This window comes from Amblyomma americanum, chromosome 9 (genome assembly GCF_052857255.1).
Source record: "Amblyomma americanum isolate KBUSLIRL-KWMA chromosome 9, ASM5285725v1, whole genome shotgun sequence".
NCBI classification, from domain to species: domain Eukaryota; kingdom Metazoa; phylum Arthropoda; class Arachnida; order Ixodida; family Ixodidae; genus Amblyomma; species Amblyomma americanum.
The window spans coordinates 109,698,755-109,713,925 of NC_135505.1; the positions used below are offsets into that span (position 1 = coordinate 109,698,755).

At 45.2% G+C, this 15,171-nt stretch overlaps 1 long non-coding RNA gene across 1 annotated transcript; it reads left to right on the top strand.

Annotated features, from left to right (window-relative positions):
• The first annotated feature begins 7,898 nt into the window (after positions 1 to 7,898).
• On the top strand, positions 7,899 to 14,426 carry LOC144104235 (uncharacterized). The gene is made up of 3 exons (XR_013308472.1): positions 7,899 to 7,978; positions 10,912 to 10,989; positions 14,281 to 14,426. It is a non-coding gene; the product is annotated as an uncharacterized LOC144104235 (long non-coding RNA).
• Positions 14,427 to 15,171: the final 745 nt, after the last annotated feature.

Here is a 15,171-nt window from a genome sequence, read left to right on the forward strand (position 1 = left end):
GTAAAGAAAAAAAAGATGTGAAAAACCATTTTTTATTCGCAGAAACGCCTCTATAGTAATTGGTTTAATTACCCCCTGCTACGTAGTCATTGCCGCCGTCATTTTTTCGCTTTTCGGCTTGTCGTTTTGACTGTCGGGCCTCATTTGTAATCTGTCGTGTTGCTCGGTCCGCAAAGTACATGCGCTTATGGTCAGCTTCCCTCAGCCACTTGATGGTGTTGCTCCCTGGGTTCAATCCACAAGCCTTCAAAACGTTGGCCCGTGCGATGCTACCATCATTAAATGAAAGAACAGCATCCAGTGTTGCCATCCGTAGGGTCCGAAGCCTAACAAACACATTCTTTGGCGCGCGTTCCCAGACAACATGGTTGAACGACTCATTTGCATTTTGAGTTCGCCCATGCAGGCACTTCTCTAGGAGCTCAGCCTTCGATAGCTCCCTATAAATGGGTTTGATAGCCTCCAAGACAGATGCAGGCAAACTCTCATTGTGGAAAAATGGCTTGCCCTCTGACTGACTTCTGTTGAAGGCACACCACGTATCAGGTCCCTTTGGGCAAAGTCCATGGCATGGGTCATCGTCTGTGGCCGATAAGTGGAAGAAGGTTGCCCAAACGGCCTTTCGCATTTCATCCAGGTTTCCTACATTTCTTCTGATGGCCAAACCATAGTACGTCTGGAGCTTGTCTATTACTGCATCAGTCAGTCGGCCTCGGCCCGAGAGGTTCTTTCCATCAGAGAGTTTTCCTGCTTTGTTTCCTTTTTTTAGCCTTCGTAACCTTGTGCCCATCCTTTTTTGCACGTGCCCTATGCACTCAACCTTAGATATTTCAACGGAATCACCATATGGCATTTGTGCCTTCATAGCCATAAAAGCCTTGCTGTCACCATCTCCAAGGTATTTGACGTATCGAACGCCGTGAAGCTCCTCACTCCTGCCGAAAATTTTCAGTGCTCCTGCGACTTCCATTCCACCGCTGGTGCCTTGGTAGTTGCTTTGGCACACCTCTCTATGAAGGGGGTCACTGTTTGTACCCTTGATGCTGCACTTTGTACAACGTTTAGACAAAACCTCCACATCCAGCACTTTCCCAGAGTCTACACTGGTCGCAGAGACTATGTCGTTATATGAAGTATGGCCTCGCTTCTGCCAGCTTCCATCAAGAGCAACTGCGATGTCTTTATCCCCCTCATTCAGCTGCACAGCTTCGTCAGCTGCCCTTTTCATCGACTCCTGAGCAGCAGCTTCGATGTAACCTAGAAGCTCTTGATTGTATTTCGCAAACTTTGTCGGCGGCTTAGGAAGGTTTAGCATAGCACAGAGTATATTTCCTGCAGCCATTCCCTTACCAATGGACCTCAAGGCATACACTAACCTGAGGTTGGCTTCATAGAGGCCAGAAGTAGTTTTCATCGACGTCTCAAATCGTTGTGCGGCACTACACACTTCACAGTTCAAACTTTAAACGCTTGCAACACCTACCCGTTTTCTCACAATTTCGATGAGCTCAACACTTCCACCGCACTCTCTGCACACACAAATCTGTGTAATTGCGGCACAAATGCCGTCCATGTCCATTAAGGCATATTGGCTGCTGCTCTGTAGCACATCCTCTTCCTGGAAGCACAGAGAAAATCTTGAAAGCTTCGATGTCGAGGAGCTGGCGCGTTCGGCGTTCGGGATCTCATTCGGTCGTGGACATCCTTTTGCTTTTTCACGATGAGCTTAGCGGTCGCCGTGAAATTCACGCCTGACGAAGGCCTTCTTTGCCCTGGGCATCTCAACTTATCAGCAGCAACCAACACCGGCACAATTTACAATACTGATCGAAAGGGATAGCACACGGACGCAGCTGCATGAAGGTAGCAGAAACGTGGAAAAAACGTGCAAAGCGTCTCAGGATTGTCTTGGCTAAAAAAAAGGAGCTGTACAATAGTTGCCAGACAATTTTTTATATGTAGCTGATTTTAGACAAGTTTTGAAATCAGGTGGTGGACATTTTGGTTGAAAAAATTGACGTTAATCCTGAAAGGGGGCGTGGCCGCTCACTACTTGGTTTCGGAAAAAGCGTTTTTCAGCCGTAAATATGGCTTTCTGAGGAAAGTGCGATCATGGAACATGTGTAGAAAGAATTGAACTTCTAAAATTACAAAAGAAAAAAAAACGATTTTTTTCTCATTTTACCTTACCCTGTGCCCTTAACCAACTAGCCCAGCACCAAGTTTTACTAAAGATATCGCCTCAGTTCTCACTTGAGGCAATATGGCGAAAAGGCAGCAGCTCTTCTTGTTTGCCGTTACTGCCAGTATATCGCATGGCTTGCCTAGAAGAAATAATTAATTTAAATGTCCCTGTAAAAGAGAGGCGACATGAGATTAAAAATATATACACATAAATATTGACACAGAAATTTGGTGAATCTGTGAACACTGGCCGAACCAGTGTATTAATGTTTTCACTGCAGGTCCTGGCTCATTATTTAACTTTCTGGGTATTCAAAACAACTTACCTTCTTTCAATGTACACAGTATGATTCCGTTATGACAAAGTCGAGGATGCTGGAAGTCAAGAATCCCTTAATTACTGAAAATTATAAGGTTTACGACCAAACGTCACTGTATTTCTTAAACCCTATTCTCTTAACTCGCAGGATGGAAAAAAATACATTTCACGCTAGCGAGTTATTTCAAAATGTTAATTTTCGTAACAGGAGTAGTATGAGTTAACCTACGAAGAAAATATTTTTGTACCACGCGTGTTATCAAGCTGCGTGACCACTCTGCTTGTCCTTTCCCTCTGTGATATAGCCAGATAAAACTTGAAGAGCGCTGTCCATCCGTCAACTGGCTAGCGTTGACAACTAGTATTTCCATTGTGCTAAGCGTCTAAAAATTATCTTTTTTATCAGCACAGCACCCCCTTAGACTTAGCATAGGGGCTGAGTAGCGTGGGGTACCCTGTATTTTGTGAATACACATAAACAAGAAAGATAAACTATATATTTGCCGTCGCTTTTTGATTTCTTGATGGCAGTGCTAGTAAAGGGAGGATGTGGCATTACATTGCGAATACATACAAAAACACAAACAAGAATACAAATACAGGCATCTCGAAAATATCTAGTATTAGAAAACACCAGATTTCTTACAAATGAGATCTGTCTAATTATATCTCGAAAACCTTTCTAAGAAAGCAGCCCAGAAGTGATTTTTAGAAAAAAATGTTTCTGTGGCCGTAGGTAGCAATAAAAACTAGCTGAAATCTCATTGAAAATGCCAGTTTTCTCTAATCTGCTTTTTGAGCTCACTGCCCTGCTTGGAGAAAGCACAACACGACAATGGCTTCACGCATTTTCAGGCGGTTTGTTGCATTGCGTTCCTTTATAAATTAAGTATTCACTGGTCTTCTATTTTTTTTATTTTTATATACCGTCACTAAATTCACATGAGCATAACCAGTGCATTGTAGAAGCTTAGGCATAACATAATGCGTGGAAAAATATCAAGCTGCTCACAATATTTCGAAAATATCACTGCACCAACCACCCCTGTGACGTCGTCCTCTGTGTTTCTTCTGTCCCTGTGCTTTAACGCGCTGTCAACAAGAATAAAGAGTGACTGTAGACTCCTGCTGTGTATTTTGTCACGCCAGGATTTTTGAAAGTTTGGTACAGTAATATGAAGCATATAAGAATTTATAATGTCAAAACTACTTTAAATTATTCCAGTGAAATTTTGTATTTAAGCATTCAGTGAACTTTCCAAAAGGCATGCAAAATTTCATTCCTCTAGGCGCAAAAATAAAAAAATTCACTTCCGAATATGAACCACTGCCTGCTGATTTATGAATATTAGTAGCTACGTGGCAGATCACTACAAAGGACACGCGTGGAACTATGTCTAACAATGCATTGGAAGCTGACCTGCTGTTAACACAATAGGACAGATAATTATGCTAACCAATTTGATCAGCAATTAGTTAATGACAAGCAGTGTGCGCAAGACGGGCGCTCGTCAGAATACGCCAGATCTCAATAATTGGCGAATTTCCCGTCTGGGGCTGTGAATTGAGCTACGGAGCGTGGCCTAAGTTCGGTCATGACACCTAACTTACGGTGGCAAACTTAAGAGCAGTCGCTCATTTCTTGCTGAGTCGTTTTCGCGCACCTGTTGCATGCACCGCTGCGCACTGCAGAGGAATGAATGTATTCAGTGTGACGCCAGAGAGGTGCCCTCAAACAAAATTAATGGTGCCCACTTGGCTAAGCCTTTGTGCAGATTTCGTCGCATGGTATTGAGCACAGAGGCACCTCTACTTACATGCACCAAGATATATAGACCGTTTGCACAGTGCGGTTCGATCTGTGCACAGCAGATGAGCCTACTGGTATGCTGTCGAGATTTTTTGTCTCCTTAGCCACGGCCCGCTCCCCTGCAGCTTGAGTAGAACGTAACGTGCGTTTAAACATATAGGTCTTAATGCGGGGTCTGGTGATCTCGTCGTAGGCGGCGCCGGTTGAGGGGAATGAAATAACAGACAAATAGTGCCTGGCACGGCCCGCGGTCGAGACTCATGTTCGTAAAATAAAAAAGGCACTCACTCCGCGTGGCAAGGGCTCGTCGCGTCTTCGAAAAGCCCGTTTCGTTACTGTGTTAAACCTGGCCTTCTAAACAATAAACGAGTTCAAGCTGGTCTGAAGAGCGCCGTCGTGAGCACGATCGAAGTTTTAAGCGCCGATTGGGACAAAGTACTGAAGTGTGCACCAACCAAGGTCGTAAAAACACAGCGAAGACAAGACCCCGAACATGCCAGAGAAGCAGAGGCTATGCACAAACAGCGACACAATCCTGAGTTTCTTTATCGAGTAGCCGAAACTTGCCGGTGGTGAACAAAAGCGACTTATAAAGGCACCCTTGCGGCGCATTTTAGAGCCAGTTCGAACACAAACCTTTTGTATTTTGTGTGTACCGTTTGTGACCGACTGGGCAATGATGACACCAGTCATCATTGGCTGTTCATAACTTCGTTGATGGTAATTAAGATAGCCTGTATATCATAATCATCGAAATGAACATTTATAACAGCTATTGCTGAATTGCAGCTACAAGGGACCATCGCGTGTTATTTTTTTTACCGTTGCTTGTGCACACATGCCAGGACTCTTCACAAATCAAAATGAAGTCGAGCCCACTGTTCTTGTGGTGGCATTGGCAGAAAATTTGACAAAGCTACTTACATATGGGGACCTCTGTGGCTCGGACTGTCGTTTTTCTGTTGTTTTTTTTGCGAGGGCTGGACGCCTACACGTTTCTGCACCGAAAAAAAAAGACCAAATAACATAATTATAACGCGCCAACTTAATTCTGCGCTGGCAACAACTGCAAGGAGGAGCTGCTAATTTTTGAAGCTGCGGTGTATTGCAATTTGCACCGCACCAATGTAAAAAAAATATTTTCAAAAAATATTGTTGCGACCAGTTCATAAACGGAAACCATTTATTTATATATATATATATATATATATATATATATATATATATATATATATATATATATATATATATATATATATATATATATATATATATATATATATATATATATATATATATACAATATGATGTCATCAAGTGGAATAAGCAGGTCATACTCTACATCTCCTAATCCTGGTCGCCGACACACTTTCAACGCCACAGGTTACAGAATATTCCACGCCTTTATAATCGCGCTTATACACCCGACAGTGATAATATTTAGCCTGCCAAGCTTTGTTGTACGCCAGCCGATTCTAGCTATCTACCTCTACGGCACCTGCGCTCCAGCGCAGTTTCGTTTTAAGTTTTTGCATAGCTTACACGGACGCCTAACAGCATCTCAATCGGCCTGGTCGAGAGAGGTCACGTGAGCTTGTGGAGCCATCATAACTTGGTCACCGTGGCAGCGAGCAACCTGACAGTGAACAACTTGCCGACCGTAGCAGGAGGCAATTAAATTAGTGATAGGTCGAAAGTAGCCCCTACCTTGAGACGGTATTACAACCTGTCCACTTGGTTGTGGGAAATCTGGCTTATAGACAGCCACCTAGGTAGAGGTTCGAAATAAAAAAAATTGAAAGAAAACTTTTATGCAAATGTCGACACCGCCACATCATACCAGATACCTGCTACGGCAGGTAGCAGTTCAATAACGGCGATTTATGGACCGAAACTTACGAAGAAACTGACCCAAACACACACAAAAGTTTCAACGGACGTTGCGAAAAGTGTAAAATATAATTCCACCGCATAACACTTTTAAGTTTCCTTAAGTGTCCTCACAGTTTTTCCCACCACGAGAGTCAGACGCTGAATGGGAAAGAAGAAAAAAAAAAGAAAACATGACGGACGATTTAGCGTAGTTAGGAGATTCTTGGGTTCTACCAGCGGATGTTACTGGACTTTCTACTAGAGTACAGTGTGTAGCTATATTTGTAAATTATACTTCATGCCAGCAAGCACACTGTCGCAATGAAAAAGTGCGAATTAGGTGTTTTGGTTTCACTCGAGGGGACTCTTAAAATCCGCCTTAATGTATAACGCGACAGCGGTAATGGGTCAATGTCCATATAGGCAGAATTTTTTCAAAGGGGATTTAACGTCCCAAAGTGAGTCATTGCTCTGAGGGACGCCGCAATGGAAGGCTCCGGTAATTTCGACCACCTGGGTTTCTTCAACGTGCACAGAAATCGCACAGTGAACGGGCTTCTAGATTTTCGCTTTTATCGAAATTCGGCCGCCACGGCCGGGATTGAACCCGTGTCTTTCGGGTCAGCATCTGAGAACCATAACCACTGAGCCACCGCGGCGCCCTGTATATGCAGAAGTGGTCATTTTCTACTTTGCATTCATAGATCCCTGAGAATTTTCATGCAACTCAAGGCTCCATGACGCAACCTTTAAAGAATGCGTCACCACTATGCCACCGTTGGTGCTAGTGGGCCCGGGCTGCTCTGCCCGGGCAACCTCTCGCGACCAACTATTAATTTAACTGTCACCTTCCATGGTGGGCACTTTTCTCACAGTCCACTGTGCAGGTTGTGATGAAGTCACAAGGTGACTTGACCTAAGTGGCCAACCTTCCACCTATAGAGGGCCACTTTGAGCAAGTTGCTCACAACCCGGTGGACAGAGGGACCGTACTGGCAACGGCTAAGCGGCTGAGTGGAAGCTCTAGTTCTGACGCGCTAAACGAAAAGTTCACAGCAAGCTGTCTAGTTTAGCGGCGCGTTGGGACCGATCTGCGCAGTCAGAAGGAGACAAGTAACCTGCATGCTTTAATTCAACCTTCAGTTGCACTAAAATACACTGCGCCTTTGCACAACGCTCTTGTGCCGCTCGCAAGTTCGTTGCACAAAGCGAGAGTTGGAACATTGCCCTGCTGAACGGCCACACCGCACCGGAAGCGCACGCAATGGCGGTGTGATCACGTGACCAAATATGGCGCCATCAGTGCTCTTGCACTGTAAAACGTCTATATAAAAGACAGATGTCCGCAACAAAGGCAGATGAGTGTTTTCGACCTTTACGGCTTGCACAGAGCTCCAATTCATACATTTTGTCTCCCCCACTCTTCCGGCGAAATTTGTTACCCAACTTAGAAGAACACTTTAGGCAATAAGGGAGCGGGAGCGTGTCCGTTTATTTACAAATGCACATATTTGCACAATGCTTGTAGCGGGAGGAGCAGCTGCTAATTCGGCAGAGAATAATCTGTCCGACAGCTAAGCTTGCGCAGTTCAGTAACACCATCCTCTAAAGTTCGTGCGTATTTTTATCATATGCCTCAATTAAAAGGGTGTGGAGACTGCCAGTTGCATTCTGATCCCTATACGTTCTCTTCTTTGTACCCTGTCGTAGTCTTACCCACAGACTAACGGAGTCATCCTACTGGTATGGGACCGCGCTTCGGCGAAGAAGTCTGATGATGACCAGGATGTGGGGTAAGTTGCTGGGATATAGAATGTGGGGTATATGCATGTGAGCTAAAAACACTTCACTCAATCTTACGATTAACGCATCCCACTGCATTTTCGATGGCTTTCACGAGAAAACGCACTTGCTGAATGATAATGCAATTAGGTTTTTAAATAGAAGAAATCTACTAAGAAAACTGTGCTAGAAAAATTTACTCCCTTAGCCGCCGTTTCAGTTTGAATCTACTCTTCCTTCAGAAGCGGGATCTTCTGAAAGAAAAGAAAGCCTTTATGTCACACAGACACCGTTTAGCATGGCTGAGCTTCTTGCAACTATCGGCAAACGAAACTACACAAAGCTCCAGGGCTTGCTCGACTTACCTGTGAAGTATACAAGAATATAAACGGCACTAAGTTATAATGGCTACGCGAGTCCGCTGAGCGCACTTTCGACCCCAGGGGAGATCCCAACCGCGTGCAAACATGCTCAATTGTTGCCTGTCCCGAAGCCCAGAAAGCATCCAAGCAGTTTAAGCAATCCTTGACCCATAGCGCTTATTTGCATATTTGTAATCTCATAGAACGGGTACTGGCGTCAGATTTAATGTCGGCTCGAGAGGCATCGTTAGTATCACCCGGCACAAATTGGCTTCCGCCCCTACATGACCACTGCGGTCTGTCTGGAACGCATTTCGGGTATGATCTTACTGGAAGGCAGATTCTGCAGAGTCCACACGCTTCTAGAAATCAACGCCCACAAAGTTCATGACCATGTCAGCCTTCCAGAGATCCTTAACGTTCTGGAATAGCTATACTTCCCGCCCTGAGCAATCGCCTTTATGTGTTCCTTTCTGGATGATCATCCTTGCGCTATACGCATCGGTAAGTAACGTGCTAAGCACTTCGGCATAAAAAGAAGCGTACCTCAAGGCTCTGTAAGGGCCCCAGTATTTCTCAACCGGGAACTTCTTTTGGCGTGGCAACTGGCTACCATTACGGAATTATTTCATCTGATTCATGCAGGCTATGTCACAGTTTGGTGCGTACATATGGATCTTAGTCGCCAAGAAGCAGGTTTTCCGGCGGCTCTGAAAAAGATTCCTGAGTGGTGCACTTTAACTGGCCAGATGATCTCATGTAAAAGAGTAACTATGACTACCTATATGTTAGTCAGAGGTCGATGGTGTCGACGCCTATATTTACATAGGCCTATACAGCTCCATTGGGTGGCCAAATCTTAACTGATGCCTCGTCGATTCGAGTGCCAGCAGTAGAACTTGGCAGTTCTGGTTTTGCAGCACCATGGGCTCGCTCCGCACGCTAAGAGGTCGATACTACGTTGCATCTCTTTCGCCGCATTGCAATGCAAGTGGTGGAGCAAGTTGAAATATGGTTTGGGTCTGTGCACTCGGTTCTACAGCCTCGACTAGTCTCCTCAGCCTAGTTTTAATGCTTTGCCTCAAGGAATTGGAAGCGTCTAGAAGCAGTGAATCGAGAGGCCATTTCTACTCATTACTGGGCTTACCCGTTCGACACCCATTCCTACGCTACAAGCGGATGCGCATGTGTACATTATTGACTCACCGAGCAGCGTCGAAGTGCGCGTAGCCTGAAGCTGTAGTGTACTCCTGCGGCAAGCTGCATTGACACATCATATCTACCCGGCATGTCCGATACTCACAGCACCACCTTCGGATCCAGCTTTCTGGCAGGAACCCCAGGTAATGGACAACAAGGTATTAAATGGCATGCGTAATGCTCATTTCTCAGTGGCACAGAAGACCCCGCCCACCTAACTCGAAGCAAGGATAAAAGAGGAAGTTTTGTACCCTCTTTTTACTGCCCAGCTTTCCCTAATCTGCGGCAGAGGTGTTGATAGCTCAGACGCGTTTATTTTCTCTGTTCTCACAGAGCATGTAGCCATTCGAGACTGTTCTTCCACATTGGCAAGACGCATCACTACACCTACGCCGCCCCCAGTTGTCCTGTTCCTGGATATTGTTGGCGGTGGGTGCCACACCGTGGGATAATTTCTGTGCCCTGTCTGTGTTGTGTGGCCTCGATGCACAACGCCCAACCTTAATGAAGCTGTTAATGCCTCTTACACACTGAATATGACACACCTGCTCCTTTTGGTTAAGTTTCCTTTAAGTTAATGACACAGCTCTTCTGAAAAAAGAATCTCTGTGGTGCTTCACGCGTGCATTAATTCCACTGCGTATATGTAACCTTTCTCGTGGTCAAACTCGCCGTGAGGAAGTCGCGCTGCGCTGAAATCCTAAATGGAGCTGGGCTGGCACCTGTGGTCAGTACGGGTTGGGCATCTATAGTCCCAGACCGCTGGACTGACTTGTCTCTTCTGCGAGGCGCCTACCACGAAGGCAAAAGCTGAATCATTTTCTTTTTTTGCGAACAAGCCCTTTACTTCGAGCGGCGTAGTACGACCAACATCTACGCAGCCTAGGCTGCGACCTAAGCCGCCCCCCATACACAATCATCTGGACAAGCGGTCATCGGGATCAAGCTCTACAAGAAGTCGGGATCAAGCTCTACAAGAAGTCATTAATGAAACAAGCCTGTACTTTTACGTTTAATGCATGCCAAAGGCCAAATTCGCCCAAAAGATGAAAGCGTGTTTGCCTCATGATTACGTTATCTCCTTACGCGCCATAAAGCATACAATTCTGATTTAATTGTAATTCAGCATGTTCAGTGAACATCAGGAGAAAGTGCATAAGCTAAGCTCGGAAATTAATCCCACTACGACTAAATGGCGGAACCTTACTAAGCCTATATTGGTGGTCTCTCGAACGTATTCATCACATCGAATGTGTGCTGAGATGATCGAGCCACTACGCTTCATGCTTGCCACAAATTCCGGAAGCGATACTGACGTGCAGCCCATTTGGCAGTTCGCAGACATAGCAGCAAGGAATATGCGTTTCCTCCTGTCTTTGCAGATCGCAAAAACATCACCTACAGATTTTCTTTCTGGAATGAGACCGAGAAATGCTTTGTTGTAAAATTCAACCTGCCAGGTGAGTGCACATCATGGAATCGATTTTTTATAAAAATCATATGAACAGAGACTTGGCATCCATGAACACAAGGAACTGATCTTATTCAAATCGCTTGCTGTCAACGGATTACTTGTTAGCTTGAATATGAGCTACGTCTTTCTGCTGTTTGCGTGCCATTTATTCAGAACTCGAGCAAGTCCAAGCTGAACGTAATATTTTTCGAGGTAGCCTAGATAACAACGCATACAAACAAACACACATATGGCCACATTTTAGCCGCCGCGGTGGCTCAGTGGTTATGGCGCTCGGCTACTGGCCCGGAAGACGCGGGTTCGATCCCGGCCGCGGCGGTCGAATTTCGATGGAGGCAAAATTTCAGAGGCCCGTGTACTGTGCGATGTCAGTGCACGTTAAAGAACCCCAGGTGGTCGAAATTCCCGGAGCCCTTCACTACGGCGTCTCTCATAGCCTTAGTCGCTTTGGGACGTTGAACCCACTAAACTAAACTAAACTTACCATATTTTTGAGCTTTCTTTTAAGGCTTGTATTCGACGACTACATTATCAAAACATTCTGCATATCGCAAAACTCACTACATGACGAAAGACATATGTAATTGATGAGAAGGTGCAAATTTATCCTCGACGGCTTGATGCTCTATGGAACAAGCGTATGCGCGTAATTTAGCATTACTGCATCTGGCATTTGTGAAGTGCACAGGCGTGTACAGGTAGTAAGATCTCTGCGCTCTCAGTCGACGTCACAGCAACGTCGCGTCCATGAGGCTGATGCCGCGGTGCGGCTTTCCGGTGGAAACCGCGCCTGGCCGCAAGAAACCAAATAGCATAGGGGATGTTTTTTTTAGGTACTGATAACTTGGAATTTAAGCGTTATAATTTTATGGCTTAAACATAATTGATAACAAAGCGGATGAAAAAAACAACCACATGCCGCCGGTGGGATCCAAACCCACGACCTGCGGCTTTCGCTTCCTGCGTTCTGCAAACTGAGCTACGGCGACGGCTGTCCAAAATTCTGCTTTCGTGGGTATTTGTATGTTAGAGGGTATTTATTTTATTTTTAGAAACTCCCCTATCCTATTTGGTTTCGGTGACTGCTGGTTTCCGTCATGTGCGTCATAACGAGCACTTCTTTTCCCTTCCCTTGTCTGCTGATTGGTCAAAAAGTGCATCGTACAAAGTATTTTTATCTGTCTGAGGTATTTCCTCGGCCCAAGGAACTTTCCGAGCATTTCACTCACGATAAGCCCAGCACCAAGCAAGGAGCAAGTGTGTACCCATATTGTAACTTATTTCCGCACCTTCCGCATTCCAGACGGATGCTACGGCACTAGAAAAAAATGCCGAAGAAACTTGGGGCCCTTTTAGCATTTAGGTTGGCTATTGCGGTGTCTACAATCTTTAGCGTTCTTGCGACTTTCCCGCCAAAACTCGGAATGAACCCGGTTCTATTGCCCTTATATGGTATGCATGCGTCATCACCTTCTAGAATGTTCGTGCGCTGTCTCACTTCTCTGTGGACACATCATTCACGCCTTGAGAGAAAGGTAAGAAGGGAGCGAAAGAAGGAAGAGAGAAGGAGGGGCCGTAATGGAGGGCCCCGAAACGCAAAAGGCATCGGTGCGGTGTGCGACGTCACTGCACGGTGAAGGTTACTAGGTGGCCAAAATTACTCCAGGAATTTATTCCACGTCCTCGAGCTCAATAGATGAGCGAAAATGTGAAAGTTGTGAGGAAAGGAAAGCCGCATGCATTGCGGCTGTATTCGCATTCTGCATACATCGACATAAACGCAAATTTCTCTGCGCGCGGGACAAGAGGCAACAGGGCCAAGCCTTCCGCAATAAAAAAAATTCGGCAGAGCACTTAAGACCGCTACGTGGGAAAATGCAAAAGCATTACTGTCCCTGTGTGCAAATATTTGGCACCCAGGCACACACACACAAGTGCGCGCGTATGATACCGCGAGGAACGCTATACGGCGAATGGTTTTACTACAATTTTGAAACTCAAATTGGCTTCTGAAGAAAGGAAATGGTGCAGTATCTATCTAACATCTTGGTGGACACCTCAACTGCGCCTTAAGGGAAGAGGTAAAAAGCCTGGGAAGGCACACAATTGAAGGTGCATATGTCATGAGTTCGTATCTCTGTAGCAGCCTAGCCCCCAACTTGACTAGCACATTTAAGGTATATATGCAGCGAGAAAGCGTATGACACCACCCGCAACGGCTGCGTCGCAGCTTTGGTACGAATGTCGTCAGGAAAACTGGCACTACATTGAGGAGACCAGTGGTGAGTATACATATATAGACGAACGACATATATATGCTTGCCTCAAATGATGTCATCGGCTTGCTGTGTGCGTCCTACGGCCGTTTGATGATGTCACCCTATTTTTCTTGCCATCGATGAGATTTTTTGTGTCATCTGAGAGTACGCACTCTAACACATACGCGCTGCTGGATTTTCTCAGAATGGGGATAGTAATGCTTCCGCATTAATAATATCTACTAACGGCGCAAAAGCACTACCGGACACGATCAAGCACGAGCGCATAGAAGTGGTATTCAGCGCGGCAACAAATAAAAAATAAGACTCGCTACTCGTCCTAAGCCAATCTGCACACACAGTGCCTCAGGCGAATCAGGCGTATTCTTTCATTACAAGATGAACTTAACGCGTAAACATGCCTGGGAGAAATACCCACATTATACTTGCAAAATATGCTATCGCGGTGGCTCAGTGGCTATTGGGCGCTTGGATACTGAGCCGGAGTACCCGGGCTCGTACCCGACCGCGGCGGCCGCGTTTCAATGGAGGCCAAACGCCAAGGCACCCGTGTGCTGCGCGATGTCACTTCACGTTAAAGATCCCAGCTGGTAGAAATTATTCCGGAACCCTCCACAACGGCACCTCTTTCTTCCTTTCTTCTTTCACTCCTTTATCCCTTCCCTTACGGCGTGGTTCAAGAGTACGCCGAGAAATGCGCGAGAAATACTGTGCCATTTCCTTTCCTCAAAAACCAACTTTCATTTTCAAGTATCGCGGTTTCTCATATCTCACACATACACACACAGTAGACAAAGTTTGATCACCACAATTGCAAAGCACGTTAACTCGCCTGCCGCCAGTAATTTCATCCCATACAGGTAAAGGAATAGTAACAAATATTTGTGGTCACCCTAGCAACTTACCCTGTTGGACTTTATTGATTGAATGATTGACTGATTGATTTCATTCTGTAGTCAAATTAATATCATACATCGATTTCTCTTGCCTCCCTGCAGGAACAACTCATTACGCACTCTACGTCCTGGAAAGTCTTCCTGAGGATGACGGTCAGGTTCCAAACTGTGGAGCGAAGTTCGAGAATCTTTCTAGAGGTCTTGCAGTTTTCAAATATTATAAACCAAATTGCAGACAAATAAACTAAGAGCATCACAGTACATATTTATCCGGCTGAAACTTTCTATTTTTGTACACCACGGAACATACCAGTTCCACTGTTGAGTTCAACTCGCAGCCCTGTAACCTTTGAGTAGGAACAAATTCATCGTGTAGTGATGCAGAACTATCTGAAATTTTGCGGGGAAATTTCATTTCATTTCATTTCATTTCATTTATTGAAGCCTTAAGGGCCCGTGGGCATTACATAAGGCGGGGGCAAGAACAGTGTGTACAACATATGGTACCAGCTCAACAAAAACAAAAACAAAAAGCAATGAAACGAAACAAAGCAAAACATTAAAATTAAAACATTAAAATTAAAAACATTAAAGGAGATAGTAACACAGGATCATATTATTTGATGAAGCCGAATACATCACGTAAGGCACAGGTGATTCGCTAATTCAGTGCGGAAAATTGCTCGATCTGTGCAAGAAGCAATATTATCTGGCAGGGCATTCCATCGGGCTATTGCATCTGGGAAGAATGAAACATTCATAGCTGATGTGCGGCCTTTAATGGGAGCTATGGGATGAGTGTGGTTTAGGCGAGGGGATATTCTTGATGGCGGCTGCAGCAAAGGATGCCTGTTAATAGGGCGGTAGAAAAAGGAATGAAGGAGGCATAGGCGTGATACGATGCGACGTGATTGGAGACTTGGGAGGGAAAGGGCTCGTTTTAGTGCAGTGACACTACTATCACGCGAGTACTGTGACATGATGAACCGTGCA